Source organism: Serinus canaria, chromosome 7 (assembly GCF_022539315.1).
Source record: "Serinus canaria isolate serCan28SL12 chromosome 7, serCan2020, whole genome shotgun sequence".
Lineage (NCBI taxonomy): Eukaryota > Metazoa > Chordata > Aves > Passeriformes > Fringillidae > Serinus > Serinus canaria.
In genome coordinates this window covers 23,019,775-23,035,411 of record NC_066321.1, presented here as the reverse complement: position 1 = coordinate 23,035,411, position 15,637 = coordinate 23,019,775, and positions in this window count along the sequence as shown.

Below are 15,637 nucleotides of genomic sequence, written 5' to 3'. Positions count from 1 at the left end.
AAAAATAAGTTTTCTGTGGCCAGTGCTGGCTGGTTTTTATTTGGTTCATGTGCATAAAGCCTTGAATTTTCAGTTCTTGCTTTTCAATTTTAACATGAGTAATTCACTTAAAGTTTAAAGGATTCCATGTAAGTTTGCAAGAGGGAGCTGGGGCTGCATGAAAATAGCACGTATATAAAGGCTTGGGGAGATTGGCAGCACTGGTTTTGAAATTATAATAGTAACATTTTCCAGAATAAACTCAATTTATAAAACTTTCATTATGATTGTCAAGTCCATTAAAAGCTTTTAACAAAAATATGCCTAAAACATTTTATGTGAAACAACATTTCCAATTTCATGCAGAATCAGGAAGATCTAAGGAAAAAAAATCTTGCCACCACTATAGGCAGAGTTTTGGTAAAATTCTGTAGTATCTTCAAGACCTTATTGTCTGTGCCTGCGTCTGTGTCTTTGTGTACTTGGCACAATTTTACTACCTTGGTCCCTTTCCTTTTTACAATTAAAATTTCATAGTACATATATGTTGAGAGCACCTTGTGGGAGAGATAAGTGGTGCCTTCACAGGAAATCCTGTGCAAATTTCTCGTTGTGCAGCTTGGATTTCTCAGCATGCATATCCAATGTGGAGCATTGAGTACAGCCCCTGCAGCACACCTGAGGGAAGTACAAATGTTCACAACAGACAGAGAACAGATCATCAGTGTCTGAGGCAGAACAAATTTTAACTTGCCTGATAAAAATTTCTCAGCTTATTCAAGAAAGAACACAAATTTAGTATCTTAAGTTTCAGGTTGTGTGCAAAATTAATTGCAAAGCACACACAATTAGACTTTTACAGCAGATCATGCACTACTTTATATTGCTGGAACATAATGAGCCATGCTATGCACATTCCACACCAGGTTACATGTTTTCACAAAATACATATTTTATTGCACCTTCCAAGCTTTCTTGCAGAAGGACTCTCAAATCTCCTCTGCAAACTTCAGGAGATAAGTGTGAATCTTGCTAAGCAAGACTCACTCCGTGTTGCAGTATAGTTTGGACACTACAGCTGAGTGAAACCTTAAATGTATGTATAGATTCAAAATAAATATGTATACTAGCATTTCTGAGCATTTCAAAGCAGTACCAACAATTTTCTCATATACCAGCTGCAAAAATTAATAGGTTTTACAGTCTAGCATATCCCATACCTGCAAGTGAAGGCACACCTCTGCCCATGAATGATTATTCACTTTTTATTTAAAACAGTGAGGAAAAAAGAATCCAACAAATACAGAGTCATTATGAGACAGGTAAACAGTTCAAATGAGACACAAGTAGTGTTTGGATTAGGGAGTGGAAAGCCACTATCCTGCACTTAAATACAGTGGTTACACAGCTAATGTATCAAACAAATTCCAGCAGCTTGGAAATGCAGACACAAAAACAATGCAAATTGAACAACTGTGATGAATAATTGAAATCATACCCTCAGTGCCAGCTTCCCTGCACAATTTTGCAGCTTGACACAGATTCAAATTTTATAGTGTTTGTACATCATGAGTTTCACAGAACACAACTGAAATTATCTCACATGGAGAAACTCCTTCACAATGGGGCTGTGTATGGGTAAATGCCCCAGCAGAGTGCTTTAAGCTTTGACTTCAGCTCTCTGCTGGTGTAATCCAGTAAATAGATTTAAGAAGTACGTGCTGGAGACAGATGTCACCTGTTCACTTCCAGTTGTTTCAAATGCATCCTGTGAATTTGTGTACTCCACCTGCAGCTTGCACAGTCTTGATAGAATACAGGTTTTGTCGAGGGCATCATGATGTGTGTTGAACAACCATGTTTATGATTTTTGTTGCACAAATAGCTTCATCTTGATGCTAATTTGCCTTCAAAACAAACTCAGAAAATAATGAATAGGGGAAAAAAAGATAATAGCATGTATTTATTACTGGTATCTGCTTTAACCTGTCTTATCAGTATATAATCTTGCCTCCTGACTTGGTAGCTGTTCATTCTTCCTCAGCCCTAGTAATTCTGAGGGAGCAACAATACATTCTAGAGTACATTTCCTCCTGTCAGCCAGCCAAAGGATTAGAGCTGGGGCTGCTATTCACTATCCAACCTTAGCATCAAAAGCAAGTTGTTGATTTTTTTTTTTTTAAACTACAGTTTGAATTTGCTAATGACAAAGGCAACTCCCAGTGGGTGTGACAATCATGAGATAATCAGCTTTAGAGGATTAGAGGACCCCAGGGGTGTGATTAGCTCAGGTTGGCCAAGCCCTCTGTCATGAATTAATTCAGAAATTAATATTTGCATTCTAACGCTGCATCTCAGTGAAACTGATTTCTAGCCTACGATTTTTTTTTTCATTAGGAAAAGCAATTCACATTGCACAAGACAATTGGCAGCTGTGGTTAATGAAATGTGAGATGATTAAGCAATAAGGATCTGAATTTTGTGTGATTTACTTCTGCCAATGATCTTTCAACACAAAGAACACATTCATTGTTATTTTTAGTCTGCCTTTTTCCTACACTTTCGTTAAATGCTTGATGGAATATTTTCAATTCATTTGATTCCATGGTTGACAATCAGATAACGTTTCCTTCCATAATTAGCAATTATCAATTGTACAGAAATACTGAATGCCATTTGGTTTGCATAATAAACAAAAACCAGAAGTGATGATAGCAAGTTAGCTGAACTGAAAATAAACCTTTTGTGCACTTGTCAGCTGTTTGGGGCTTTGGAACAGTGTTCCTTACTTATGGAGACACTGGTGAAATATCCTGTATGTCTGACAGTCACATTAAGTCCAACCAGGCAGAATTGTCACCTGACACACATTTAGCCAATGTTTTTGATAAAATAGGCCAGAGAAACATAATCTGAGAATGCAGCAGTCATTTAAATCTGTTTTATCAAATAAAGGAAAACAATTATGTGCAATAAGAATCAGCTAGAGATTGTATGGCTCCCTTTTTGCTTTAAGAGAGGTCATTATGTGTGGAGGATAACAGACAAATAGCAACTGTGTGGGTGCTTAGTATAGCTTACATGTGCACTCTCTCTCTTCTTTATGTCCATTTGCCTGCTGATTCCACAATTTGTTCTTTGGTGTTGGCAATTTCTTGGATACATATTTTTTGTAGCCTACTTGTTCTGATCATGTATCTCAATTTTAGTGTCTATAAAATGAATGTGATAGTGGTGGTGAACTCTCAAGTGCTTTGAGTTTGTTTGCAAAACCATTAAATATCTTCAGTAAAAAAAATTAATTTTACAGTTTTCTTACCTGAACTTACTTTTTTTTTCTTCTCTATAGGATAAATAAAAATCATTCTATTCCGGTATTGATTACATTCCAATCACAAATTGCTCTTTAACCGAACAAAGATGTCTTATGGTTGTCACTTCTGACTTTCTGCTTTATCATTCCATTCTTCTGTCATATCCAACAAATATTATATAATCTCTTTATGAAATGTTGACCTTGTGTTAGATTTTTCCATTACATTCCCTGGGAGAAACTGATGATTATTTTTATGTTCAGTTGCATTGTCTGCCTAAATACTTCAAAGCACTCAGCAAAAGCTGAACTTTTATTTCTTTACCAATAGTAGCAATAGTCATAGCTGTAGCCCTGGTGACAGAAAAGCAGTAAAATTGTGTGAAAGCCAATACTTAAGCCTCTCAGCCTGAGTACTAAATTGTTCTTTGCTGTGTGGACCTGGAGAAATGTGAGCATGTCCAAGTTGTTTCTACACTCAAGCTGATGTTGAGTGTAGAAACAACTTTGCCGTGTGCAGTGCTGCAGTGTAACTATGAATTAATTTAAAAAGCACTTGCAAGAGCTATTTTGCTGTTGTCCCTCTCACAGCAGCAAAAGTAATTCTCTTTCTTTTTAGTAATAATTTCCAGCTGATTGGTATTCTCCTACCCCCTCCCTCTTCCTCCCTACTTCCTCCCCAAAATATAGAAATTTTGAGTTAAGAACACAGAAATAATGACTTTTCTTGGTATTTATGAAACAATTTGTTCTACAAAAAGCTGTCCTTTCTGGAAAGGACGTTCAAATTGTTGCTTCAGTGATAAATCAAAAAACCTTTTCATGAGAGGCACGTCGTGGGACACATACATCTTGAAACATCTTACAAGTAAACTTAAATATATGTATTGTACTTTAATTTCAAAAGACCTCCTGTCCTTTCCCAATGTAAAACTTTTAAAAAATAGAAGTCTTTGAAGATGTATGACATAAGATAAGACACTGCTATCAGCCAACACCCACTTGAGAAAAACAGGCCGATTCACCAACTGACAACAAGGTTAAAAATGAGATTTGATCAAAAATTTTCTCCAGAATTAATTAACTGAAGGATAAAAGCTGATTTTTCAAGGCTAGACTTTCTCAGATTGTTCTACATTTATTTCTGTGTTTTAATATTGTGATGACAGTTCTATGTCTGTCTGCTTGCAATGTCCAAATCCCTTTTGATTACTTTTAGAAGGAGCAGAGGCACAGAGCTTCCTGCTCTCTGCTTTGCCTTGTTTGGATTAGGAGATGATCAGCTATGGATCTCATAGCTGCCTTTTGGATTTCAAGAGTAGAAACTTTTAGTAATCTTTCACTAAAAGAAATTCTTTTTAAGTGATATAAATTGTCTTTTTAATTGTCAGGAGGTTGTTTCTTTTCCAAAATTATGCAGGTTATTGGTTGTTTTCCTAGTGCCTATAAAGAAAATGAAGGTACAGATGCAAACTTTGCAGCTTAAGCCTGTGTCTATTGAAGGAAAAATCCTTTGCAAGTGCATTTAATTCTTTGGATTAAAAGTTGAAAGGTGAAAGTAAAGCACAAAAGACTTTGTACTTCCAGTTCATAGTAATTAATAGAAATATATCTGAAAGGGAAAAAGGTGCAGCTTTCTTGACAGAAATAAGGTGAGTTGAGGAAAATTATGCTAAGACTCTGCATTATAATTAAAACTTCTAATTGCCAATTCTAAGGCATACCATTTTAAAAAAGGACACTTTTAAGCAAAAATACTGCTTAAAGACAGAAGGTCATCTGGTTAGGACTCAAAAACTCCTTGATGAATTTCTGATTCTGAGCTATGTCTCTACTAGAATTGGATGATGTAATAAATTAATACAATAGCATCACAACTTAATGATTATTATTTTACTGATTTATACTATATCCTAAAAAATAAACAGGTCTCTAAATTCTCTGGATGAAAATCAAATCCATTAATATTAATGAACTATAATAAAGGTAATTTTAGATCTTGCACTTATTAGTAAGTTGAAGCAGAAAGGTGTCTTATGAACAAAATTTGTATCACTCTAAATAAAATACAGGGAACTGAATGAAATATCTGATATCCTGTTGAAGAGGTCTGGGTATAACTTTGGTTTCTTTTGCATCAATTTGTCAATCTTCTTAGTGACAATCTTACTATTGCAATGAAGCATGACTGCACATGCCTAAAGTTCATACTGGCCTTAATCCCACTGGTTAACAGAAGCAATGGAAAAGACCCTGATTAAAAGAAATAAAGTATCTTAACATTCAGAAAAAGCCATGAATTTGAATCTAGAGTGATTTTAAACAACTCCAGTATTGCAATTTGGCCCCCATTCTTATAAGTTTTTTGCAAGTACAGTTTTATTTTAAATGGTAAACTTTCTAAAAACTACACTTTCTCTTCTTTTTCCCCTCTTTCATAAAATACTGGATTTTAGCTTCTATTTCCTCAGGAAACACAGACTCTGTTAGCATAACAGTCTAATAGCAGACCGAGGGTAACACTGTGCATACCATGTGCATATACACATGGTATAATCTGTTGTTGGCTGCCAGGGTTAGCTCATGGTGATCTGATAATCTGGACCAAGAGGAGCCCATAATGTGCCCAACAATATTACATTGACATCCTGTTCACTGGGGAGAGGGACAGTCAGGTATGACATTGGTTTCTGACTGTTGAGTTGGTGGGCCAGAACCTTCCTGGGACAGACAAAATATGGCAATAATCTTGTAAATTTGGAAGGGTTTACTGCTGTCATCACTAGAGAAAAGTTATTATTTCTCATCCCACCATCTAGATGGCTTCACCAGCTATCCAGTTTTCCCAGTGTTAATTTCCCTAAAATATGAGCTAATCATGGAAAACTAGTTGGTGTATGTAGTAGGGAGGTGGCAAGCTGGTATTACATCTCTCCAGTCCGTGCTGTTACATGTGAACAGGTTTCTGGAGCTGTTTCATACTTCATTTTCTCTCATTTAGCAGAGTCATGTGTGGTCAGCAAAGGATTTTAGTTATTGGAGATGAATTTTCACTGGTGCAGGGGTGTTTGGTCAAGTGTGAGATGTGTGACTGGATCTCAGCTAAGAAAATGAGGTATTAATCGAACCTAAAGTATCTTCAGGTTCAGTCCTGATCCTAACAAGCTAAAGCAGGCCAAAATGGTACAAATATGAATGACTATAGAACAAAAATAAGGGGGAAATGTTCCAAATTCTTATAGTAGCGAAGCTCTGAGAGAGATTTCTACTAAGAAAAAATTGTCTTGAATTCAGAACTCTGTTTCAGTAGCACATTGATTGATAGCAGTGTTTCAATGCTGGAATACTGGCCTTGTTTTGACCAAAAGTTTCCATCTTGTGTTTCTAAGGCTGCTAACGTGCAGGTATGTATGTATTTTCACTCACCTGAACTATAAATCTGGTCATAAATCAGTGGAAATGTTCATAGTTCCATTGTTAACATGATTAAAGTCTGCAAGGATCAAGGCTTTGACTTTTTATAATTTAGCAAAAGGATCTTAGAAGTCTGAACTAGTAAATATTGCCAAAAATGCAAACAGTTTCTAAAGTCTGCTGGGGTACACACAGAGAAGGTTGTGGTCTCACAACAGAAATCAGAAATCTTGAGGAATGTCCTTAGAGTGTTCTGGGCTTTTCTTGTTTGCTTCATCCCTCAAAAGAATGAAAGAACTTTGGTCTACCAAGTTGTGTGACATTTAGTTTTTCTTGAATTCTGCATTTCGCTTGCAATGCTTTCCACGTGACTGCTCTTACCAGGGAACAGAGTGCACCCTTAGTAAGTGTCCTTAGTGAAGTCAAATTTCACAAGGATCATTTAAAGTACATCTCCAACTATAATCACACATTACTTCATATTAATACAGGTTTTAAGTCTGAGTAGATTTTATAGTATAAAAAAGCACCTTCTTTGTCTCTATATGAGTCAAGTGAATAATTCACCATGAATAATTTATAAGATGGATTGAGGTTCCTCTTTCATGTACCACCTACGTGAAATAATTTCATTTATTTTACTTTTTTTCCCTTTAAATTCTGAGGTAATATGCAGATCTGAAAGCAGAACTTCCTTACCTAATGGTGCTTGGTCAAATAAGATCCATGTTTCTGTGTCTTGAATAGATGAGCAGAATATAAATATGCTGTGGAAGCAGATGTTATAATTACAGATTTTAAATCTACTTTTGACAAACTCTGCTTAATATGAAACCTGCTCTCAGAATTATTACCAGGAGTAACGTGAATAGGATAAGATGCTCAGATAAATCAAACACAACAGAGTAATCAGAATCATCTCTGAATCAGGTGCAGGTGGTTTTGTGGTGGATTCTCCTTTGGAGCAGGTGGAAGGAGGTGTGCTGCCTGTCCCAGAGGTGCTGAGGTACCCTGGGGCACAGGGCAGTGGTGGGGCAGAGAGCAGGCAGTGCACTGTGGTGCCTCCAGAGCCAGCAGCACCAGCCACAGGCACAGCATGGCTGAGGCAGCCCCAGCACTGCCTTGGCACATCAAACACTGCCTCTGTGCAGCTTAGGGCACTCTCAGTCTCTTTAATGCACACCAACAGCCAGACCAATTCCAAAGGGCCCAAAAGAAAGTAGTAGGAGCTGACTTCCTCCTTTGCACTCTGTACCAGCTCAGGAAGAATCAGGTCAATGACACCTATTTTATAAAGAATTTCAGACTCTTAATCCTATTTAAATTTTAATGTGAAGGCTTGTTATAGTTTCTATAATTTGGGGCATTAAAAGCAGACGAAGCATCTTTGATCACAAAAGCTTCATTGCTCTAATTTATGATACCTGCCTTTTAAGCCCCACCATAAAGTGGATTGTGTTTTCGGGGATGATAGTTCTCAGTAAGCAAATGTGATCCATCAGGAAACCTGTTTACATTAAAACATTTTGACAGCACCAGTAATTAAACCTGTTTCCCAGGTGCAGAGCAATATTTTAAATGCCCCTCTGGCTGCAATACCATTCAGGTTTGTCTCTCTCCCTTATCATCCATCCACTGCAAGCAAGATAATGAGAAGATGGGAAAATATAAGGAGGACCGGACTAGCAGTTAATAATCTAAGTATACAATCAGAATGTTAAAATATTGTTTTAACTGATTTGTGTAGACACTGAAAAAATTACTTTGTGCATTTCCATGTGCTTGAGAAACAGTAGTAGGAAATCATGGCACCAGTGCTTGCTGTTGTGCAAAGTTATAGCCTAACATGATCGTGTCTGACTTTGAAGTGTGAGCTGGCTCTAGAACACAGCTATGCAGAGCTTTGATGCAGACAGCATGTGATTTTTTTTTCTGTGAACCTTGCTTTGAATAACAGTGCATGAAAACTGGCAAACCCTACAACCTGATGAGCTCATGAAACCATAATTTGGACAAGTACATACTTGTGCTATGAAGCCAAGGGTAAGATCTATTTAACTTAGACACAACATAGTTCAGATGCTGCTCCCTGTCAGACCAAGTAATTCTAACATCCCTGCCCATGCTAACTGGCTTCCTATTAGCCTCCATCTTAAAAGCCCCAAACTGACAGGTAACCATCCACTTATTGGTATTTTTTGGGAGTAACCAGTCAGTTCTGCTCTTCTCTTCATTGGCCAATACAACAGCTTATATGCTGTATTTCCAACCATGCCTTGGAAGCCTTTGGAGGAAATCTTTGGAAGAAGAGTCCCAGAAATGGGTGTACTCTTGGTGCTTTAATCAACATATCATTTTGGTATTCTGAAGAGGCCCTGGCACATGTAGCTGTTTAATTCTTTTCTGGACAGCAGCACTGTCAAGGTCTCTATATCAAAAGTGAACAGGTTGGCCTGAAATCTGATTATGTTGGGACAATGTGGTGACTTCTGGCAGTGGGTCAAAAGCAGGAATAGCAATCCATCATGAGAAGTTTTGAGAGGGAGCAGGACATTCACAGAAGGTGTGAAAAAGAAAGCATTTAACACTACCATATTGCACAGCCAAACACGTTCCTCTTTCCAATACAGCATTTTCTACAGCTGATGCACAGAGAATTTTCACCACTTGTAAATGTTTGAGAGCATATCTATCATGTACTTAACTGAAGTATTTATCACTTAAGAACACATTTAAAAATATCAGAAAGTTATAATTTTTGAAATATGAAATGTCATCATTATTATTGCTACACAGTTTATATGCAAATACATGCTTCCCCCTAAACTTGAATTCACAGAAAATTAATTGGTATGCTTTTTTTCCCTTTCATGTATTTTTCCCCCATATTGTGAAATAAGATATTGCACAAAACTGGCATGTCACCTGTACAATCTATAGTTATTACAACACAATCTTGAATGCTAAATCAGAAACCCTGGGATACCTTTATATTCAGAGCTAATTGAATAATTTCTGTGGCTGCTCACCAGCTCTGTACTGTGTCAGGAAGCTATGTAGAAATATTAGTATCATGGGTCTAAGCCTGGTGCAGATGAGAACAACATCAGAATCAAAGGGATTTTTGTGTAGTTACTACTGTCTCTAAATCTATAAACATGCACAAATATTTGTCAGAAGCAGAATTGACTCTTCACCATCCATTTTATTGATAAAGGAAGTGATCTGATTTAGCACAGCTATAACAATCATGTTTTTATACATATGGTACAGAAGCTATTTGTTTAAAACCACAACACAGCAGATCACCTGAGACACTGCTCTTAAGAGAGAAAATATGATCATTATTCATAAAGCTATTTTCAGAGGGCGTAAGTGGGCTCTATGTGTCCTAATGCCTCTGCATGCTGCTCAGCTGCAGTACAGCACACTCATTTCTATCTGGGTTTCTAGGGTAAGAGGCTGCCTGGATCACCAGAGAGCTGGCAGAGTGTCTCCCAAGCAGCATAAGGAATAGGAGTTAGGAGTAGTTGTAAAAACCTGGGCTACAGGAAAGTTCATAGTTTGCAACAATGACTTGTTGTACAAAATGCCAGCTCTGTGCCACACTGTGTGCTGGTGCTGTATCTGCTCTGTGTTTATATACAAACAATCAAAGTACTCCTGTAACCACAGGACTGGGTCATGTCCTGTCTCGTTCATTGGGGAATTAATTGTACTTGTTTTAGAGTTAGCTGTTAAGGAGATTAGGAAGATGAAGCATAGCAGGGTGGCTGTGGTTGCATGGCAACTGGAAAGAACAGTAACATCTGGTATTCTTAATTTTCTTAGAACCTATAGGTCTTTGTGCCATCGTATGAGTATTATTATTTCTACAACCATGCCTCATTTTTGTTATTTGTTAGCCAATAGGGAATGTTCTTGATGCCACCAGTTGACCCAGGGGCAAAGTTAGATATAACACTGGATGCTGTGATGTTAAAGTCAGCTTCCTAATTGCCAGGCAGAGTTAGCCCCAGAGGACACTCCCCAGCAGCAGCATAAAGGAAAAGGTCTTTCCTCACAGGAAGGCCCAGCTTTGGGGTCAGTCAGTGCTGTTAGCTACTTCAGCATAGGGTGTGTCTCCTGAAACAATCAATCTAGTAGAAGTTTTGTTTGCTGTCCACCTGCAGGACTGTTTCTCTCTTTTTAGGAGGGGAGAGAGACCAGGCCATCTGTCTCAAGAATGGCTTCTGTAGGGAAAACTGCATTAAGTGGACTTTAACTCCTCTTCCTTCATTTTTTCCCCACTTGTGCCTCTGAATGCTTTATGCTTTATTTCTGACAAACAAAGGAGCCTTATTAAAGCAGTGCTTTACTTCATTCATTTTTGAAATAAAAAAATCAATAAGTGATGTGGTGTCAAGTGTAGACCAGACTGATTTTGTTCATCTGCCTTTGGTATTTGACATCACTCCCCCACCACATGGCTTTCTTCAGTGGTTACTTTAAAATAACAGCAATAACAGGGGTTTCCCACAGAGCTTCCCACTAGGGAGCTACAGACATTGGGCAGACTCAGCAAGTGCCTCAGCACTTGGTGGTACAGAGTCTTGGAAAACCTCCCTGGTCTTGCCACACCAGGTACAAGGTCTATTTTAAGCTCTCCTTGCCTCTGTGTAGGCACCCAAACCAGCCCATTTCTAGGGCAAAGCTGCTGATTTCATCAAACCTGACTGACAGTGGGGCTCTGGAGAGCAAAAGCTCAAAGGAGGTGAACGTGCTCCCCACACCTCCCAGCACCTCTCTCCTCAGGACCCACTGATTTGCTCAATGCCAGGCAGAAAAAAAAGCCAAAATCATGCCAAAGCCCCCTTTTCAGCCTGAATCCATTGCTGGAAAGATCAAGCAGAGACCTGGAGTTTTGTGAACATCAACCAGGAAATATTTCCTTCAGTCACTCAACTTCAGTGAACCTTGTGTGTGCGTTTGTCTGGCTGCTACAACTGTCATTGTCTCCAAAGAAACCCTTGAGAGCATTTTGAAAAAGCTAACAATTGTATAAATGCAGCAAATTAATTTCTTATATTTTAAAATACTGACTAGACTAGAAGATTTTATAACTGATGCATAAAAAATTCCTTTTGCATATTCTGCCTTTAAGACTTCATTTTATAAAAACACCTTTGTAAATCCTCTTTTTCTACTTCCTATTCATCCTTTTGTTCAGATCTTTTTGAGACTCAGCCCAGATTAGAATTCATCATGTCTAAAAAAAATGAGATGATAAAGGTATTCTTTCTTCAATGTGCATCTCCAGCCTTTCTTGACAGGCTGTCAAGAAATATGTCTCTAAAAAGCCAGGTTAGATCCTCAGAGACAACCAGTGATGCAGTTCTTAGTAATGTGCTAAAACCCAGTCAGAGTACAGCTTATTGTTGCTGTGTGCAGTGATGTGACATGTGAGTTATTTGTTTGCATTGCCATAAGATAGCATTAGGGGATATAGTGTGAACAGATCACTCATTTGTGGACATATTTATGGTGCTGCTTTCGAGGGATCATTCAATTCAAAAGCAGATGGGAAAGCATGGATATTCATAGGCTATTTTAAAAGCTATCCTAGGTAAAATGTTTTCACACAGAGCAGCTAAAGCCTGTTACATTCTGATATTTTACAACATTTATTACTTAATGTTTACATATATTTACAATAAATCTTCATAAATGCTACTCAAGCAAGAATTTGCTAGTTCCAATTTTTATTACAGTATATTCCATGAGCTCTTTATAGCTCAGGCCCCTGACCCTGCAAATATCTACACATGACTTAAATAATACTCAGCTGAGGGGGGCCTACTATGTTCAGCAGTGTTTCTAGCATGGCAGACTCTGGGAACGTGTGGTTTGTGTCAAGATTTTCAGTTATCTGGGACTTTGAAGCCTCATCTCATGACAGCTAAAAGGAGTCTAGCTCTAGAAGTGATCATCTTGTCTGCTCAGAACTGCAAAATCATTCTAAGGCGTTACTTTGAGCATCCAGAAAACAAATATTTTTTAAAGATGATTTCCAAAGAACTTACTATTGTGAAAATACAAATTCAGGTAAATGTGAAGTAGCTGTTTTGGTAATTTCATGTCATTCTTGCCCAACCACTCGAAGCCCAGCTTTCCATGGTTCAATGTTTCAAAAAGGAGGTGAATAAAAGTCCATTATTCATGTTGAATTGGAGAAGTGGCCTTTTTCATAGAATAGGTGATTTAACATGTATTAAAATGCCACAAATTTTTCAGTTTCTTTATTATTATTGGTGTCCCTCACCTGACATTCCCTAGACTACCTCTTCCTTCTGCTCCTTCAGGAGCATCCACATGCTCTTTCCATACTGTGGCTTTAGAGATCCACACACTTAATTTTGACATAAAAGGAAAAAAAAAAATCAGACTGTACTTTAAAATTACTCCCTCAGTAAAACTTGTGACACAGCACTTTGCTTTACCCATTTCAGCTGTGCTCACTTGCAGTGCTCTTGTTCCCTGCTGTCTGACATTCAGGCTAGTCCCTATTGCATTGTGGTGCTTCAGGTGTGCCTGCCTTTGGTGGCTTCTGGCCCTGGGTCCAGCTGGGGCTGGTTGGGCTGTTCCCCCTGCCCAGCTGTTTGTGGTGAGCAAAGGAGCTGTGTCAGAGCCTGATTGGTTGGGATGGGCCCAGCCTGGGGCTTTTCCCAGTGCCTGGGGGTGAGTGGGGCTTGGGCTGCAGTACAGGAGCTGCTGGGAGCACGGGGCTGTCCTCAGATTTGTGTAGGCTCCTTTCTACAGGATGGGCAGGTAAGTTATTGTGGTTTTATGTCTCTGAGGGTGTGTCAGGTTCTGCATGGTGAGTATCTTTGATAGAAAAAGTAGGGGCTGAAGTGCATTAAGATACCACAACTGTTTCCTAAGTAAATATCTTTTGAAGTGCTTGGTTTTATTATATTTTTTTTAATGTGGCTGTATAGATATGGAGTTATAGTGTTGGGTGTAGGTCAGATTATTTTTGGTTGTGCTCTGTCCTATTTCTGAAAAACTGCAGGTATTGGGGTTTGACTTGCTTGAGCTTTGCTGAGTTGAATGCAGGGGTCCCTGCACTGCTGGAGTATCTTCAGGTGTTAGGGAGAGATTTTTTATCCTTTTTATTGTTTCCGTTGGGTTTAGTCTTGTTATGGCTCTCATGGTAATAAAAATTATTGTTAGAGTATCCTGCTTCTTCTCTCCCTCATTTACCCCAGCCTTAGTATAGTTATTTCATGTTAAAACTGAAATAAGCCCTGTGGCTGACTGTGACCTCCTCACCCACTGTGGGCTGTGCTTGTTCTTCAGTGTTGCCTTTAGGAAGGGACCATCCTTCAGACCTCCATCCAACTCATTGCTCTATTTCCATCTTTGTTCTTCTGCAGCCTCACAGTGCTGGTCTCTTTACTCTTTCTGCTCCTACAAATTGGACTGTCTCTCAGCTAACAGTAAATGTACTTGGTGCCATAGCAGGAGCACTGTATGCTCTGGGAAATACCTTGCCATGAGCATTCAAAGGCTGATGTAGAGTATGTACTTATATGCATATGTATGTGGTGTTTATTAAAATGTGCTTGAGTAAGTATTAATAATGGATACAATGCTAATCTTGGTTATGGGTTTTCAAGCCACTGGGGAAAGTGGAGAATAAACTGAAACTTTAAATATTTCCCTGTTGAGAAATAGGTGGATTACAACTACTGCAGTGTGCTCACTTTTCAAGAAAGCTATTAGTTAAATCTCATTAATGCCATAAATTGTCTGAAGGAGACAATATGCCTCTGAAAAATGCTCTTAAGTAGGTAAGTACTGGTGCACAGCCATGTTAACAACATAGGAGAGATGGAAGCTGTTCTTTCTTAACTTAAACACAGTATCTCTGTTATCTGTGCTTATAGAGAAAGACCTGGATAGAACAGACCTGGGATTTGCTGTCCTTGCTCACCTGGGCCCACTGTGGCACTGACTTTTGTAGCACTAGTTGGATACTTAGATTGGCTAAGATGGTGTGCAGTGTTTGTGTGTGCTATTTGGGTTAAATTATTTCAGCCTGGTTTCCACCATCATTCATGCTCTGTGGTGGTTTGTGCTATGAAAACCTGTGAAATATTACATCAGGACTCTTTCAAATTCCTCATCTCGCCTGACAAAAAGAATACTAAGGGGTAAAAGCAAAACAAACAAATGAGACTCAGCAAAACTTACTGATGCTGCACAATATTGAGACAGGCAGTCTGTGGTAGACTTTAAATGAAACAAGAACACAGGGGACTATATTTAATTTAAACACCACTCATCCTAAAATAACTTAACCTGCAGAATGATTGCTGTGCAAACACTGTAATAATATAGCAGAGCTGTCACTTCAGACAGTATTTAATAGGCTCTGGCCAATTTCATTATTAACACTTAGAATGCTTCATGGAAAGTGATGAAAGTACCAATACATAACCTGTACTGAAATCTCCAAGATCCCACAGAACATTTTTGTAGTTACTGCCTGACACTTCTCAAGGGGGACTGCAAATGGTTGTGAACTTGAGCTGTTAGCAGGAGATGCCAAAACTCCTCGTTTCAAAATTGCAAACAAAGTAGATGAAATTGGCTCCTCACAGTTTTGTTTCCATGCGGTCTGTGTGGAAGCCTCATAAGGGAGATGAAATGTTTCCTCCTGCTATTACAAATGATTGGGAATTACTTTTACTCTTAATTTAAATTTATACGAAAACCATGCTGATATATTGTACTGGCTCAAAGATGTGTTGAAGGACCAACCCAATTAAAAATACCGAAAAAAGACTGTAGCTGCAGAAAAAGCGCCTGCAGTTGTGCTGTCAATGTTTTAGTTTTACTGCCCTGTGTTCCAAAAGTTATTTTCCATAACATGGGTCCTGATAATTG